The sequence below is a fragment of the Schistocerca gregaria genome, chromosome X, assembly GCF_023897955.1.
Source record: "Schistocerca gregaria isolate iqSchGreg1 chromosome X, iqSchGreg1.2, whole genome shotgun sequence".
Taxonomy (NCBI): domain Eukaryota; kingdom Metazoa; phylum Arthropoda; class Insecta; order Orthoptera; family Acrididae; genus Schistocerca; species Schistocerca gregaria.
The window spans coordinates 298,145,122-298,164,230 of record NC_064931.1 but is presented as its reverse complement, the minus strand read 5'-3'; the positions used below and the strand labels follow the sequence as shown (position 1 = coordinate 298,164,230).

The window sequence follows — 19,109 nt, the reverse complement described above, 5'->3', positions numbered from 1 at the left end:
GTACAAGGAAAACACTGTTCAAGAAGAAGAATAGGAAAATAATTTTAATATATATACTGTTCTTTAGACTGTGTTTCCAACAGTTTGTTGTATGCTTTCATAAATAAAATAATTCAAAATTCTACATTTTTTATTAGATCTGCAATTTTTTGGCCTTTTTTCGTGTCCTCTCGTAAGAATTTGCCTATCAGTTACAGGCCCCTCTTCATTATCACCTTCGTCATGGAAATCCTGTGCAGTATCATCAAAATCTTCACCCTGTAAATGTTTCATAACATTATGCACTATTAAGCAGCAATCTATAATTATTGCAACATTTGATAAGGCGACTCTAGACGCAAACTGTAAAATAGGAAAACGCCTCTTCCACTGACCAAAACACCGCTTTATTACAATCCTCTCTTTTGAAACTTGTTGCATGACTTGTGCCTTTCCTCTGCTGGATTGCAAAGGGAGGTCATCAACCAAGGTTGTAGGCCATGGCCTTCATCATAGATTCAATTACCATTCCCCCGACACTTGAATTTCTCCATACTCGTTTGTCATGTACTGACCAGGGCAAGTTAGCCTCAACACTAGTGAGCTGTCCCTTTACACTGCACATAGCCTGCACATTTCTACTAGCGTAACCCTCTCCATTCGTGTATTTGTCGCCATACTGCATAGGTTTCGGAATTCGCAAGTACGTTCAATCGATTACACCTATAGCACTTGGAAACTTAAATTTTTCTAGCCACACTCACATCATGTGGTGACAACGTAAATTGCATCTACAAGCCAGTTTTTCCCAATATCCTCGTAAAAACTCTACTTTATTTTAATAGCTGTAGTTTGATGAATTCCCATTTCTTATGCTATGCCGAACTGGAATCCTAGATCAGCTAGGTACCGAAGGAAAAACATTGTCCTCAGTTCTGACGATGACGTTCATCTCTTCTTTCTTGCCGGCCGGTGTGGCCGAGCGGTTCTAGGCGCTTCAATCGGGAACCGCGTGACCGCTACGGTCGCAGGTTCGAATCCTGCCTCGGGCATGGATGTGTGTGATGCCCTTAGGTTAGTTAGGTTTGAGTAGTTCTAAATTCTAGGGGACTGATGACCTCAGATGTTGAGTCCCATTGTGCTCAGAGCCATTTGAACCATTTTTCTTCTTTCTTCCGTGTGTGACGGAAAAGAATTCACAATCAGTTTAACATTTCCTTTCTTGAAACGATATAGAGTTTCATAACGCTCTCCAGGCAGATATCGACGCGTTCTGTAGTATTTTTTACAGGGTGAAGAAGCTGCTACTTGGGCCAATTTGCACTCTGCTGAGGTAAGTCCGCTACTGACCAGCCTTCACATTTTAAAAGGTATTGCTTCCAGAATGGAATCAGAGTTTCTCTTTATTCCTACAATTTACCTAATGCCGAAGCCACAGCTCAAGACGAAGATGAATATTTTTGTCCGTTTTGTCCCCTCGAGCTAAAGCTCTTGCTTCGCATTTTATTCATAAATTCTATACCTTATGCTTCGAAATTCGAAGGAAAAGCGTTTCTTCACTTTATTCATATGCCCCAGTGCCACAGAACTAGCATAACACACATCTGATACTTAAGAAAAAACAGAGGGTCATGCTACACAACACTACTGTTTACACAGGTAAGTGACAGACCACTGTGACAGGCAAATTCAAACACAGTTCGCTCGAGTCAGTCTCTGTGATTTAACTGTTCAGTATGTACGTTCGTTGTAGAATTACCATTGTAGTAGATTTCGTTCAAACTTTTAAATAAACTAGTGTAGTCGTGTACTAGTAGATGAATCTGACGTTGTTGGGACGCCTAACAATATCCAACGATTCTCTTCTTTTTGCATGTTCCATCTTCCACAATTATTCCGAGACACATCTTTCTTGTACCATGAACAAGTAAAGGAGTTGCCAGAGAAACACTAAAAACTGCTTCCATCAGCACATTCTGTTGCCTCCATCGTTCTACAACGTTTACATAAACGACTAAAGAGTCGGACAAAATGGTTCAAATGGCTCTGAGCACTATGGGACTTAACATCTATGATCATCAGTCCCCTAGACCTTAGAACTACTTAAACCTAACTAACCTAAGGACATCACACAACACCCAGCCATCACGAGGCAGAAAAAATCCCTGACCGCGCCGGAAATCGAACCCGGGAACCCGTGCGTGGGAAGCGAGAACGCTACCGCACGACCACGAAATGCGGGCAATGAGTCGGACACCGTGTTTTATCTGCAGAGATAACAAAGCATTTGCTGCCTAGGTTAATGATGAGAATCATATGAATTCCATTCCAAACACTGAAGCAATAGGAAGCTGAATGTAATTTGTTGAGGTTAGCAGCTGTCTGGAAGTGAAACCTAGACGAATTGGACCGTTTGGCAGATCTCTTGCAAGTCTTGGCTACTGTAAGATTTATGCTACGCCATTGAAAACCTGGAAGAGATACCATATCACCTCCACTGCGTGTCCTCACCCGTCTTCTTAACGTAAGAGACACTGGTGGATGATCGTAACGCTAGTCGTGTATTCTAATACTCAACTCTAACTAAAGGTGATGGTTCGAATAGGACTACTAATTTTCCCTATAAATAAAGTTCTTGCAAAACCTTTATTTGGCTTTTAAAGTATTAGACTCTACTGGAGACGAACACAGTGGTCTCTGGAAAGGGGGGGAGGGGGCAAATATAGGTAGAAACGTTATTAGAAAGAGTGCTCGCTGCACCTGTAACTCACCTTGACGCTTTGCACAGCTTCCTGCAGTATATTCATTGTTATTGTTTCCTTTTTCTTTTTGTTAACATTAGGAAGAGAACTTCAATTTGGTGAGTTGGTGTTACGTAAATTTTAGTAATTGTATTCGAATAACTCTCTGACATACATATAGATTACTCTTTGTAACATCTGTGAATGTTATATGTTGTTGTTAATTCCATGGTTGTAGTTAACAGATATTCGTTTCTGTTTTTGTTCTTGTGCCCTGTAAATTATCATCCCTTAAAGTAGCTGAACTGAAGTTCGCTATACATTGATTGTATCTGACGTGAGGATATTATGAAGAAGTGAAAAAAATACTAATTCTGCTACTCCATTACTATTTTAAATTGTGTGTCTATTTGCAATCAGAAACCGTTGTCACATATCTGGCGGATTACACTGAACAACTGTCTACGTCGATCATTCTACCACAAACCGATAGCAATTGCCGACATTTGTTGTAGTGATTTCTTTAGTTTATTTTCTACATCCACGTGCCAACGGACAAATATTTGCCCAAATATTAATAAAGACTTAACTCTACATTACGCTGCTTTGTGCGTCTGCAAAGCAGAGTCTGAACTGGATTTTCTTTGCTGCCAGTTAGAATTTAATATTGTTGACTACTTTGCTTATTTGAACTGACGCGCTTATAAGTGGGAATAAGGAGATGGCCACCAGTTTGCACTAGTCTCGACGTCACAGGACATTACGTGTCCCTGAGTGAACCTTCGTTAATGTGGTGCATGATGCCTTATTATATGGTGATTATTTGATATTCTGAATGAGAATGCGAAAAATAGTAAATGTTGCTCGTTTTCTATTATCTTTGGCGCTGTAACTCCGCACTTAACGTATAACTCTGTGATAAATAAGTAAGTAACACTTATACTATTTTGCTTTGGACATATGCGGTATAGTGCAATTACTTCTGCTTATGTACGTGTTATACACCCCTGGAAATTGAAATAAGAACACCGTGAATTCATTGTCCCAGGAAGGGGAAACTTTACTGACACATTCCTGTGTTCAGATACAGCACATGATCACACTGGCAGAACCACAGGCACATAGACACAGGCAACAGAGCATGCACAATGTCGGCACTAGTACAGTGTATATCCACCTTTCGCAGCAATGCAGGCTGCTATTCTCCCATGGAGACGATCGTAGAGATGCTGGATGTAGTCCTGTGGAACGGTTTGCCTTGCCATTTCCACCTGGCGCCTCAGTTGGACCAGCGTTCGTGCTGGACGTGTAGACCGCGTGAGACGGCGCTTCATCCAGTCCCAAACATGCTCAATGGGGCACAGATCCGGAGATCTTGCTGGCCAGGGTAGTTGACTTACACCTTCTAGAGCACGTTGGGTGGCACGGGATACATGCGGACGTGCATTGTCCTGTTGGAACAGCAAGTTCCCTTGCCGGTCTAGGAAGGGTAGAACGATGGGTTCGATGACGGTTTGGATGTACCGTGTACTATTCAGTGTCCCCTCGACGATCACCAGAGGTGTACGGCCAGTGTAGGAGATCGCTCCCCACACCATGATGCCGGGTGTTGGCCCTGTGTGCCTCGGTCGTATGCAGTCCTGATTGTGGCGCTCACCTGCACGGCGCCAAACACGCATACGACCATCATTGGCACCAAGGCAGAAGCGACTCTCATCGCTGAAGACGACACGTCTCCATTCGTCCCTCCATTCACGCCTGTCGCGACACCACTGGAGGCGGACTGCACGATGTTGGGGCGTGAGCGGAAGACGGCCTAACGGTGTGCGGGACCGTAGCCCAGCTTCATGGAGACGGTTGCGAAAGGTCCTCGCCGATACCCCAGGAGCAACAGTGTCGCTAATTTGCTGGGAAGTGGCGGTGCGGTCCCCTACGGCACTGCGTAGGATCCTACGGTCTTGGCGTGCATCCGTGCGTCGCTGCGGTCCGGTCCCAGGTCGACGGGCACGTGCACCTTCCGCCGACCACTGGCGACAACATCGATGTACTGTGGAGACCTCACGCCCCACGTGTTGAGCAATTCGGCGGTACGTCCACCCGGCCTCCCGCATGCCCACTATACGCCCTCGCTCAAAGTCCGTCAACTGCACATACGGTTCACGTCCACGCTGTCGCGGCATGCTACCAGTGTGACGGCGGCGGTGCACAAATGCTGCGCAGCTAGCGCCATTCGACGGCCAACAGCGCGGTTCCTGGTGTGTCCGCTGTGCCGTGCGTGTGTTGTACAGCCCTCTCGCAGTGTCCGGAGCAAGTATGGTGGGTCTGACACACCGGTGTCGATGTGTTCTTTTTTCCATTTCCAGGAGTGTAGAAATATTAAGTACGTATTTTCTATTCTCGAAGTAGCTTCTGGAACTTCTATTGGTATAAATAACCTGAGACTGAACCCATAATTTGTATGGGAGGAGGTAGACGTTAAGTGATGACAGATCATGAATTTATGGTGCTGGTGTATCCATTTGCAAACGAAGATGAACTAGATTTCGACGATTTTTCGGATGAAGATCCTACTGTAAATGCTATGGACCTGGAATCTACTATTTCAACCCAAACTCTCTTCCACGTAGGACCAGAATGAAAAAAAAAAAAAAGAAATCATTGCAGACCAAGCAACTTATATCCAACCAAGACCAAGAGACTGAAACACAAAAGATCTTAGCTGCCTCCAAACGATTGATATTAGCTCGCTTCCAACATTCACAAGTTTGGAAAACGAAAAGAACAACGTGAAAACTTCTCAACTGCAAAGGGAATACATACACTGATCAGCTAGAACATTATGACCACCGGCATACTATCGATATAAAACCGGCCAGGCCGTAGCATCGCCTCCTGGTGAGGAGGAATGACTCATGCACGGTGTATGTGGTCCGGAGGATCGGCACGACAATTTCGGGAACTGCTCGACGACTTGGTGGGTGTTCGAAGAGTGACGTCGTGAAACTAAGGTAAAACCACGTCCAGACGTCGTAAGGTTGGCCGGCCACCCCTAATTACAAATGTCGGACCTCGTAGACTGGGCAGACTGGTAAAACAGGACAGGCGGCTAACTGTGACGGAGCTAACATGAGGCTTTAATATTGGCAGAGTACAAGTGTGTCTGAACACACAGTGCACCGAACACTTTTAACCATGGGCCTCCAGAGTCGATGATACGTGCATGTGCCAATATTAACACCATGACATCGGCAACTACGACTGAAATAGTCACGTGACCATCGGCACTGGACGTCGGCGCAGTGGCAGAGGATTGCATGGTCTGATGAATCCCGATACCTTCCTCAACATGTCGACGGGAAGCCGCGAATCCGTCGTCTTCCAGGGGAACAGCTCCTTGACTCCTGTACTACGGAACGAAGACAAGCCGGCAGCGGCTCCCTTATGCTCTGGGAAAGGTCCACGTGGGCACCCATGTGTTCAGTGTGGCTCATGTAAGACCCCATGACGACCAAGGAGTATCGTACACTGGTTGCATACCACGTACACCCCTTCATGACGATAACGTTACCAGACGCCATTGGCGTTTTTTAGCAAGATAATGCGCCATATCACGGGGCTAGGAGTATGAAGGAATGGTTCGAGGATCACAGTGGCGAGTTCCAGTTGATGTGCTGGCCATCGAACCTGATCGAACACGTTTGGGATGTTAGCGAACGTGGAGTCCGAGCTCATTCCCTCCCTCCCCGAAATGTATGAGAATTAGGTGATTTGTGCGTGCAGATGTGGTGCTAACTCCCTCACTGCTTCCATTCCACGACACGTCACCGCTATTATCTGTCCCAAAGGTTGACATACCGGCTATTAGGTAGGTGGTCATAATGTTCTGGCTGATCAGTGTGTGTGTTGTATGAATAATGTGAAATGAACTTTGTCTGAATAAAGATAAAAACTGCTACTGTTCATTTTACACCTGTCTGACGAACACTAATTTGTAGTGTGGGAGCACATAACTGAAAGCTTTGGGGATTCTATTTCTTATAGTAATTTTTGTTTTCTATAAACTTCCGTTTAGTATTACACGGTTTCTATTTGTTTACATTTATGTTTGGGTCTTGCTAAATATGGCGGGATACAATCAGTTTCGCAGATTCGCTAAGTGATAAAAAAGTTATATTTCAGAAAAACATGAGTGAAACATTTTTTTAAAAAACTTTTCTTGTATTCGTTGACCAGGCTTGCACTTGAAAATAATTATTACCGGACATTTCTAGAAAGTTCACAATGATGGATCAAGCTAGAACGTCAGAACTGTCGTCCGAAAGGGGAGTGTACTTACGCCATCCTCGTGTCCTCTCGTTCAGGACTTAGATAACACTTCTGTCACGAAAAACGTGTGCCTTTGTCGACGTTAGCTTACTCTTAGATTTAACCAAAAGTCCTAAATTTGCTCCTAGTGGAAGTGATCTTTTATCATGAATGAATACTTAGTGTGCTAAGACGATCACCCTCTCTGGAGACAGGGTCGCCTCCTTCTCACCATCTTATGTCCCCCAGTCCGGGCGCTCCACGGCGTTACACTTGCTTTAAATCACCATCATAGCCCTTTGTTCATCAGCCGTGCCCTGCCATATTAGATAGTCAATGATGGTTAACTAATACATTCAAAACAATGTATCATTTCCCCTCTAAAAGGTTCATTTCGAGAGAATACACTTAAAAGTTAGAGAAGGAATCATATTTTAATTATCGATTTAGAAATTAAATGCTTTGCTGGATAAAAAATATAGGTATTAGATTAAGAAGTAATGAGGCAAATACGGGAAGGTGTGCCACAGACTGGGAACAAATATTGCCACTTGCCTCATATTCAGAGGTCATTTCGTCGACACGAAGGCTAATATGATATGTTTAAACTCTATCCCTGGAAAACAATAAAAACAGTATCTGCGAGCATAGTAACTGTCACGTAGAGTTCTTGCCCCTATGATCATACGACGCGCCTCGCTCTGTCCTTCTTCACATAGAACACACAGAATATGCAGCACCCACCACCCACATGCAGAAACATTCAACTCTAATCTTCCATAAAAAAAAGAGAGAGAGAAAGAAAGAAGACCGAAAAGCGCCCATTGTAGCAGAATGCTACCAATACTCACATCGGGAAAAGTCTTTCTGCTGAAGGCAGGGTCTATCCATCTCCTAGTTTCAACTGAATAAAGCTTTCGTGAAGTACATTGCTGGCCATTAGAGCTGCAACAGCTGTAAGGAAATTTTACTTGTCGCACATATACAGTGTAGTAGGAAGAATACACAACGTGATTTGGGAACATAGAGGATGCGAAATTTACACAGAATTGCCACTGGTTTCGGCAACACTTGCTTTAGCCCAGCTGGTCATCCAATCGAACAGTGCTTGAGCGACAAATATGTTTATGTCATTCCATGTTCCTTCAACTCGAAGTTAGAATTCATCAGTCATTGTGGCTGGCAAGTGGTGGTGTGCCAATCTATCATCAACCCGTGACGAAATGGTTTCAGTGTGTGAGAAATCTGGAGAATGTGCCAGGTAGAGTAACAGTCCAGTTCCCTCTGTGAGAACAGTGAGTCACTTTGAGTTCTTGTGTTGAAAGATAATGCCACAGAGACCTCGAAGACAGGGCACAACCACCAGCCTCAACAAGACGAAAATGTAGTGTTTAGTTTCCATTATGGCTAACTTGGACAGCACAGGTGGTCGTCTAGTGTATTCAAGACAGATGTGGTGCCCGCACTGTGATGACGAATGCAACTTTGTAACATAATTATCTTTGAAGATTCCATTCATCGATATGTCCATCATGGTTCTATACATAGAGCTGGGCTCATTTGAAAATTCGTCGTGACTCTACTCTTCTGTCCAGTGTTGTAGGGCATATCACTATTGGCATGTATCTCTCTGCTAGCAGTAGGTGATATTTTGGGCTACCACCTGACTTTTTCTCATAATAAGTTAAAATCTTTGTATATGACGAAATGGGGCTGTCCCAAATATCACCTACAATGAAAAAAATTAACTAATTACCATGAACAAATACTGGAAAAGTCTGTTAAATCATAGTTTTACTTGAATATGAGAATAATAGAAAAATCTGTTAAATTATAAATTAAACCGAAATTGAAAAAAATTAAGATCAGTTAATTATAATTATTTAGCTGAATAAAAAATGTCATGCGTGCTACAAATTTTTAAAATATAAACCCTATAAATATAGCCTTATTAATTTTTTAAAAAAAATATGAACTTTAAGAATATAAACCTAATAAAAATAAAACGTTTTTCATTTTTTAAAATATAATAAATTTCTTATCTTAAAAAGTAGTTCCCCAAATCTAGTATTCAGACATTCACAACTTACGTGAAAAATATAAATCAGTTGTAGCAATTTTAAAAATCTAATAAATTTTTTGTCTTATAAATTAAGATATATAAAACATGAGTGAATTATGGGAGCCATTGAAATTAGACAGAAATATTTTAGTTGAGAAATCAGAAAAGAAAAAAGTTAAATGTAATATTTGCAAAAATTATTATAAACAATCTTTAGTTATAGAATTATAATTATGGTACCGATTATTTTAAGTGGCTTTATGGAGAAGAGTTATATAAATCTGAATATAACTGTGAGCAAACATATACAGATATTTGGGAAGATATTGAAAAATATAACTCTCTCTTTGCTATGACTATAAAAAAATAGATGTCAGAAGATTATAATTTCCCATTAGATAATTTACCGAAAATATTGCAAAATTATGTTCATGGATATATAGCTGAAGCCAGAATCTAATACTAGCGAGGCGCTGTATTTCTAGTAGTAAACAATAATTTCACGTCACCCGTGGTAGAAATCGCGTCCGTATACGAGATATTTTGGACAATTACAATATTCTGGACAATTACAATCGCGAAGGGCATTTGAACAGCACAAACTTTGGGCCACGTCCTTTGTTTAAATCCTCTCGTCGTAAGATGTTTCACAGTTGCGGTTAAATTCACCTGGCGTACTACTCAGGTTACGTGTGAAAGCGCCTGTGCTCCAGGCACTCTAGACGATGCCGACTGGAATGTTAGCAAGCCTTCTAACCGAGCTTAACAGCGAGTTCCTGGAGAACGTTTTGCAAGTGTCTACACGCAGAAAATGCCCATTCCACTTCGTTTCCACTTCTCATGGACAGCTCCCTTTCGAACTTCATAGGCACCGGTTATTTAGTGCGTTCAATGCCCGTAGATATTTTAACACACGTTGCCATACTGCTTCGATTCACCTGTAGTTATAAGTTGCACAAATTTTGTTAAGACGGTGCTCGTTGGAGGGACTGAAATAAAACTAACGTTTTTTTTTTTTTTTTAATTGAGCATATGAAGAAAGATTATGCATATTGTTAAATACGATTCGCTTTATGCTACAAACTGATTTTCGGTGAACATTTAGTAGGACCCGTTGAGACATAATGCTACAAAGACAGAGGGGAGCCGGTCCCGCCTGGAATGCGTTAGAGAGGAGGGGGCTGTTTGAGGAAAGCGATGTCATTGTCCTGGCGCTGGTGGCAGGCGGCGTGTGGCCGACCCGCAACGCCAGCGGAGCGTCGCCGTCGCGTTTCCTGCCGCTTTTTTTGGCCCCCGCTCTCCAGAATAACGCACCTCTCCTGCCCGCCGAGCTGCTCCAGACTTCACTATCTCTAACGGTATTCACGAATACAGCTCTGTTGGCCAATGCAGAGGGTCCTACGGATGGTGGCCAAAAATATGAAAACACCGAAAACACAACAAATTACCATGCTTAATGTAGTGTAGGTAAACAGTCAGCATTGAAAACACCTTCCAATCGTCTTGGAATGGATAAATAAAGATCCTGTATGTTTTTAAATTGAAAGTTATCCCGTTATTCCCGCATATAGTGGCATATTCAGGTAACGATTATAGTGGTGGATAGCGATCAGGCACCCTACAGTCTAAAGTAGATCACAAAGGCTCAATAATACTGAAATCTGGTGACTGGTGGTTAGGAGGACTCTGGTAGTTCATCTTCACAAACCCTGTCCTGGACGATGCATGCTGAGTGAACAGGACGTTATTGTCTTGAAAAACAGCATCACTATTGCGGAACAAACACTGTACCATACGATGGGCGTGGTAAATTAAAATGGTCACATAGCCCTTGGAAAGGCCGGCCAGTGTGGTCGAGCTGTTCTAGGCGCTTCAGTCTGGAACCGCGGGACCGCTATGGTCGCAGGTTCGAATCCTACCTCGGGCATGGATGTGTGTGATGTCCTTAGGTTAGTTAGATTTAATTAGTTCTAAGTTCTAGGGGATTGAAGACCTCAGATGTTAAGTCCCATAGTGCTCAGAGCCATTTGAGCCATTTAATCCTTGGAAACAATGCAAACTTGCAATGTAACCATTCGGACTATGGAATACTAGGATGTAGATGCCCAAATTATCGACGAAATACCACTGTGTTTCACACTTGTGTCGTACACTCGGCCAGAAGTTGGAAGCAGTGCGCAAAAAGACTCACCGGACCAAATGACTTTCTTCCGATGTTCCATAGTCTAGATTTCATGGCTTCTGCGCCATGTTTTCCTGTTACGGGCATTTGTATCACTGTTGGGCGGTTTTGGAATTCCTGCTCGTCTTGAAATTCCCTGCTTCTGGAGCTCCTTTCGTGTTGGTTTTGTGCTGACAGGATTCGCGAGTGTAACATTCTTTTTGGCAGTGATTTTTGCAGCCGCCTCCCTCTTATTTTTCGTCACAGTCCTCTTCAATGGTCATTTGTTACGCTCTCTCAAGAAATACATTCGTCTGCGTTGTGACTTAGCGGATGATGTTCTTCCGCTTTCCCCGTAAGCGGTAAAAATCTTCGATGTGGTGCCTCTTGAGAAATGAAACACTTCGGCTACCTTGGTTACGGAAGCCCCACAATACGAGTACGAACAATGAGCTCACATTCGAAGTCACTTAGCTCCAACATAATACAATCACCACAGCCACGTTCTGACGACAGCTGACACACAGGTGCCGTTCGTGATCAAACACGACAGCGCAACCTGCAGGCTTGTCTAGCATCTGTAATTATGTTCAAGCATGAGCTTTTCGCTGCGTTTCCGCATTTTGGTCCACCCGCTTACGTCTAAGAATGTGTCATTTAGTTAAACTGACAGTGAATTGTACCCTCTTTATTTTTTGCAATTTTACCTTTGCGAAGTTGAGATGGCAGTCGCAACGATGTTGCTCGTGACTTGTCCTCTGCAAAACAATATAAGTGGGTTTTAATAACAATAATAATAAAAGATGATTCTGAGATACGTGATGTATTCATTAGTCCAAAGACTAGTTTGGTGCAGCTCTTCACGCTACTCTATCTTGTGCAAGACTTTTCATATCTGCGTACCTCCTGCCTCCTAATTCGATTTGACCTGCTTACTGTCTTGGTTCACCTCTACAACTCCTATTAGATTTAGATCTACATCAACGTCAACGCGAATGTTCCGAAAGCCACAGTATGGTACATGACTGAGGGTACCTTGCACCACTACTAGCAATTTCCTTTCCTGACCCACTCGCAAATGGAGCGAGGGAAAAATGACTATCTATAAGCCTCTATACAAGGCCTAATTTTTGTTACCTTATCTTGTTGGTCCTTAAGGCGAAATGCACGTTGACCGCAGTAGAATCATTCGGCAGTGAGTCTCAAATGCGGGACCCCTAAATTTTCCAATTCCCATAGGAATTCCCATTTGAATTCACGAAGCATCTCCATAATACTCGCGTGCTGATCGAACCAGCCGCTAACAAATCTAGAAGCACGCCTTTGAATCTGTGCGATGTGTTCTTTTAATTCGATCACGTGGGGATTTCACACACTCTAACAATACTGCGACCCACGCAGTAATATTCTATACGCTTGGTTCAAATGGCTCTGAGCACTATGGGACTTAACTTCTAAGGTCATCAGTCCCCTAGAACTTAGAACTACTTAAACCTAACTAACCTAAGGACATCACACACATCCATGCCCGAGGCAGGATTCGAACCTGCGACCGTAGCGGTCTCGCGGGTCCAGACTGAAGCACCTACAACCGCTCGGCCACTCCGGCCGGCTATTCTATAGGCTGTTTCGTTCACAGGTGAGCTACATTTTCCTAAAAGTCTCCAAATAAAACGAAGTCGTCATTCGCTTTCCCTGCTACCGTTATTAAGTGATCGTCCCGTTTCATATCGCTCTCCATCTGCATTGGTGTGTATGATGCTGTTGCTAATTTTAGTGATGACAACGTTGTAAAGTTCACAATATTTAGAAATCTAGGATAGAAGATAGATTTGAACATGGTAAGAACGTTGCCTGCTTTAGACAAGGAACGTCTTCGGGCTGCTGACAGGGCTGTAAATAGCCTATAAATACAAGTCAGAGTAAACACGAGGAGGACAAAGAGAAAGCTGAAGGAGGAGCTTGCAGAAGATGAAGATAACTAAAAAGGTAATCCAAACTTTGTCGCTCGATTCTCAAAAGTTTTATTTTGTCATACAAATTATATGTTTTCTCAGGATCTACCAAACCAACTTGCTTCAAATTTTCAGGAATTGTTACACAGTCTCTTCTGCGTAACTTAATAGAGAAGTCCAGAAAGAGATTTTCACTCTGCAGCGGAGTGTGCGCTGATATGAAATTTCATGGCAGATTAAAACTGTGTGCCCGACCGAGACTCAATTTAGGACCTTTGCCTTTCGCGGGCAAGTGCTCTACCATCTTTTTTTTTTTTTTGTCTCATTTTGTTCGCTTTTGTTCGTTGAATCTGCTCGGAGCGGACGTCGTAAGCCATCCGTTAAGTTCGATGTTGATCGATTAACTCAATTTTTTTGTTACAGAGGGCAGCTAACCCTCTGACCGAACAGGCTGAGCTAACGTGCTGGCGTCCATCTGAGCTACCGAAGCACGACTCACAGCTTTACTTCAGCCAGTACCTCGTCTCCTACCTTCCAAACTTTACAGAAGCTCTCCTGCGAACCTTGCAGAACTAGCACTCCTGAAAGAAAGGATACTGCGGAGACATGGCTTAGCCACAGCCTGGGGGATGTTTCCAGAATGAGATTTTCACTCTGCAGCGGAGTGTGCGCTGATATGAAACTTCCTGGTAGATTAAAACTGTGTGCCCGACCGAGACTCAAACTTGGGACCTTTGCTTTCGCGGGCAAGTGCTCTACCATCTTTTTTTTTTTTTTAATCTCATTTTGTTCGCTTTTGTTCGTTGAATCTGCTCGGAGCGGACGTCGTAAGCCATCCGTTAAGTTCGTTGTTGATCGATCAACTCAGTTCTTTTGTTACAGAGGGCAGCTAACCCTCTGGCCGAACACGCTGAGCTACCGTGCTGGCGTCCATCTGAGCTACCGAAGCACGACTCACGCCCGGTACTCACAGCTTTACTTCTGCCAGTACCTCGTCTCCTACCTTCCAAACTTTACAGAAGCTCTCCTGCGAACCTTGCAGAACTAGCACTCCTGAAAGAAAGGATACTGCGGAGACATGGCTTAGCCACAGCCTGGGGGATGTTTCCAAAATGAGATTTTCACTCTGCAGCGGAGTGTGCGCTGATATGAAACTTCCTGGCAGATTAAAACTGTGTGCCCGACCGAAACGCGGACTCGGGACCTTTGCTTTCGCGGGCAAGTACTCTACCATCTGAGCTACCGAAGCACGACTCAGGCCCGGTACTCACAGCTTTACTTCCGAACTTGCTAGTTCTGCAAGGGTCGGAGGAGAGCTTCTGTAAAGTTTGGAAGGTAGGAGACGAGGTACTGGCAGAAGTAAAGCTGTGAGTACCGGGCGTGAGTCGTGCTTCGGTAGCTCAGATGGTAGGGCACTTGCCCGCGAAAGGCAGAGGTCCCGAGTTGGAGTCTCGGTCGGGCACACAGTTTTAATCTGCCAGGAAGTTTTAATACAGAAATTTTCCAAATGCCTTTATATTGTTGAATTTATAAACAAAAAATGGCGCAAAAAGTAGTGAATTTTCGTTACAACAGAAAAAAATTAATCTCTAATAACTGAATTCAAATCTTTAAAAATCCCTGAGTTAGGTTGTAGCCAACACTTCACCTGTACGAACTTCAAATGTTGTAGCTCAAATACTTTCTGAGAAAATTTATAAGCGCTATTTTAACATTGGAAACATAAGGCTTTCCGGAGCCCCTTAAAAGTGTGTGTCTCTGGCTCAGTGCGTAATTTTCAGCCTACAGATCCAAAGCTCCTGAGTTAAATTCCTCTGCCATTTCTAATATTTTAATGCATCTTTCACCGTAGGCAATGGTTTTATAAGGGGAGGTTTACTATCTTTTGGTTAAAAAATCGATTTTTTTGAACTACATTTATGGATCCACAAAAGTGTTGAGATTCCACTCGTGAAACGGTTTTTCCGAATACGGAACCGAGATATTTGTTATTCGCAATTGAACAAAAAAATGCACCTGCCTGAAATTGGCCTTTTTCACGCACCAGTTTTTTTCTTTCGGAGGACGAGTTTTTGTACCGGTGCTTGGGAGGAAACACACAAAATTCAAATCAAAGTTTGAACGCGCGTGTTTGGAAGTTAGCCTCCAAGCATTTGCATTGCGGTGCGAAGTCTGTGGAGACTGTGACTTTCCTGGCAGTGAGCAGCTTCAACGAAGGGTATTCAGCAATTCTGAAGACCATAACAACGATGGACGTCACCCTGGGACTCTATTCGACACAGTTCGCCAAGCATTCGGACGGCAACCGGATTCAAGCTGCCAAAAACCGCTTCTCACCGACCGTACGAGCGGCTCTGGAGCAGTGCAGGATGGCCCAGATCGAGCAGAACGCCCTCTATGAGGAAGATGAAGGACTAGTTTATAGAGCCGGAATAGCAGATTGAACGTAAGTTGAATAATATTGCATTTATATGTAGTCAAAACTTCAAACTCGTTTTTCTCGAAATGTAATTTCTTTTATCGCACGATATGGTAATAGACACGAAGCCCACGCCTACTACAGCAGTACAAGTTTATATGCCAACTAGCTGTGCAAATGACGAAGAAATTGATGAAATGTAACCCCCCCCCAATGAAACATGGACCTTGCCGTTGGTGGCAAGGCATGCGTGTCTCAGCGATACAGACAGCCGTACCGTAGGTGCACCCACAACGGAGGGGTATCTTTTGAGAGACCAGGCAAACGTGTGGTTCCTGAAGAGGGGCAGCAGCCTTTTCAGTAGTTTCAAGGGCAACAGTCTGGATGATTGACTGATCTCGCCTTGTAACACTAACCAAAACAGCCTTGCTGTGCTGGTACTGCGAACGGTTGAAAGCAAGGAGAAACTGCAGCCATAATTTTTCCCGAGGGCATGCAGCTTTACTGTATGGTTAATGATGATGGCGTCCTCTTGGGTAAAATATTACGGAGGTAAAATAGACCCGCATTCGGATCTCCGGGGGGGGGGGGGGGGGGGGGGGAGAGACTACTCAAGAGGACGTCGTTATCAGGAGAAAGAAAACTGGCGTTCTACGGATCGGAGCGTGGAATGTCAGATCCCTTAATCGGGCAGGTAGGTTAGAAAATTTAAAAAGGGAAATGGATAGGTTAAAGTTAGGTATAGTGGGAATTAGTGAAGTTCGGTGGCAGGAGGAACAAGACTTTTGGTTAGGCGAATACAGGGTTATAAATACAAAATCAAATAGGGGTAATGCAGGAGTAGGTTTAATAATGAATAAAAAAAATAGGAATGCGGGTAAGCTACTACAAACAGCATAGTGAACGCATTATTGTGGCCAAGATGGACACGAAGCCCATGCCTACTACAGTAGTACAAGTTTATATGCCAACTAGCTCTGCAGACGAGGAAGAAATTGAAGAAATGTATGACGAAATAAAAGAAATTTTTCAGACAGTGAAGGGAGACGAAAATTTAACAGTCATGGGTGACTGGAATTCGATAATAGGAAAAGGGAGAGAAGGAAACGTAGTAGGTGAATATGGATTGGGGGTAAGAAATGAAAGAGGAAGCCGCCAGGTAGAATTTTGAACAGAGCATAACTTGATCATAGCTAACACTTTGTTCAAGAATCATGAAAGAAGGTTGTATACATGGAAGAAGCCAAGAGATACTAGAAGGTATCATATAGATTATATAATGGTAAGACAGAGATTTAGGAACCAGGTTTTAAATTGTAAGATATTTCTACGGGCAGATGTGGACTCTGACCACAATCTATTGGTTATGAACTATAGATTAAAACTGAAGAAACTGCAAAAAGGTGGGAATTTAAGGAGATGGGACCTGGATAAACTGACTAAACCAGAGGTTATACAGAGTTTCAGGGAGAGCATAAGGGAACAATTGGCAGAAATGGGGGAAAGAAATATAATAGAAGAAGAATGGGTAGCTTTGAGGAATGAAGTAGTGAAGGCAGCAGAGGATCAAGTAGGTAAAAAGACGAGGGCTAGTAGAAATCCTTGGTCAACAGAAGAAATATTGAATTTAATTGATGAATGGAGAAAATATAAAAATGCAGTAAATGAAGCAGACAAAATGGAATACAAACGCCTCAAAAATGAGATCGACAGGAAGTGCAAAATGGCTAAGTAGGGATGGCTAGAATACAAACGTAAGGATGTAGAGGCTTATCTCACTAGGTGTAAGATAGATACTGCCTACAGGAAAATTATAGAGACTTTTGGAGAAAAGAGAACCACTTGTATGAATATCAAGAACTCAGATGGAAACCCTGTTCTAAGCAAAGAAGTGAAAGCACAAAGGTGGAAGGGGTATATAGAGGGCCTGTACAAGGGCGATGTACTTGAGGACAATATTATGGAAATGGAAGAGGATTTAGATGAAGATAAAATGGGAGATATGATATTGCGTGAAGAGTTTAATAGAGCGCTGAAAGACCTTAGTCGAAACAAGGCCCCGGCAGTAGATAACATTCCATTAGAACTACTGACAGCCTAGGGAGAGCCAGTCCTGACAAAACTCTACCATCTGGTGAGCAAGATGTATGAGACAGGCGAAATACCCTCAGACTTCAAGAAGAATATAATAATTCCAATCCCAGCGAAAGCAGGTGTTGACATATGTGAAAATTACCGAACTGTCATTTTAATAAGTCACGGCTGCAAAATGCTAACGCGAATTCTTTACAGACGAATGGAAAAACTGGTAGAAGCCGACCCCGGGGAAGATCAGTTTGGATTCCGTAGAAATATTGGAACACGTGAGGCAATACTGACCGTGAGACTTACCTTAGAACAGTCTCGTCCAAACTGTGCCCCTGGGGCGCTAGCGCCCGCGATCGCCCGCGGCCAGCGCCCCGGTCGAATTGGTAAGTTCTCGCAGTGGCCGAGCCGTGTCGCTTAGCTGGCCGTGCAGACCGCCCGCCGAGCCTCGTCAACTGCTGTACGCAAATACTGCAATAGATCAAAATTTATTTTGCGACCACACATAGCGGTCCTATTCAGTGGAACTAGGGGACAACAGGATTGTAAAAAATTAATTGTATGTTATTTTCTGGCGTGCTACGAGCAGGAAACAGGTGGGCAAAGTCTGTGCGCAAGTTACAAATGATCGCTGAGAATTGGGAAAGCAGGGAAACCCTTTGCTGCTGGGAATCTTATTAAGGATTGCCTGGTAGACTCGGCGGCTTGTACTTGTCCACCAGACCTAACGGAAAAATTTGAAAAAATAGCTCTTTCGCCTCAAACTGTTGCTCACAGGTTCGAAGATATGGTCTCAGATATGGAGCAGCAATTAATGGAGAGGGCGGCAAACTTCAGTTCACTTTCTATCGCTCTTACTGAGTCCGCAGACGTTGCGGACATACCTCAGCTCGTCATATTCATTCGAGATGTCGACGACAATCCGCGTGTCACCGAAGAATTTCTCGATCTTATACCATTAAAAGACACAACCACGAATCTGGATATTTTTCTAGCCGTGGAAAACGTGTTAGAGTCAATGGGTTTAAAATGAGAACGCCTGACCAGTGTAAAAAGGGATGGAGCCCCTGCGCTACGAGGGATACGCACTGGATTTCTGAGTTACGTGAGGTAAAAAATGCTAAAGTTGGCTGTTCCTTATTCGCGACAGTCCATTGTATGATACACCAGGAGGCACTTTGTGCGAAGACTGTCAACATAAAAAATGTTATGGACACAGTTCTTCCAACGGTTAATTATCTTTTCTCGCATGGACTCACACATCGCCAATTTAAAGAATGACTGTCTGATATCGAAGCGGAATACCCGGCCATCCCCTACTACATCGAAGTAGGATGGCTGAGCAGAGGAAAGGTCCTTCATCGGTTTTTCTCATTGAGGGGCGAAATAATTACCTTTTTCG

At 43.4% G+C, this 19,109-nt stretch overlaps 1 protein-coding gene across 1 annotated transcript in view; it reads right to left on the bottom strand.

Annotated features, from left to right (window-relative positions):
• Positions 1-18,048, bottom strand: part of LOC126299018 (uncharacterized) — a 632,090-nt gene extending 614,042 nt beyond the window's left edge. The window contains exon 1 of the mRNA XM_049990655.1: positions 18,014-18,048. The gene's annotated coding sequence lies outside the window, so the exon portion shown is untranslated. The remainder of the gene's footprint in view (positions 1-18,013) is intronic.
• Positions 18,049-19,109: the final 1,061 nt, after the last annotated feature.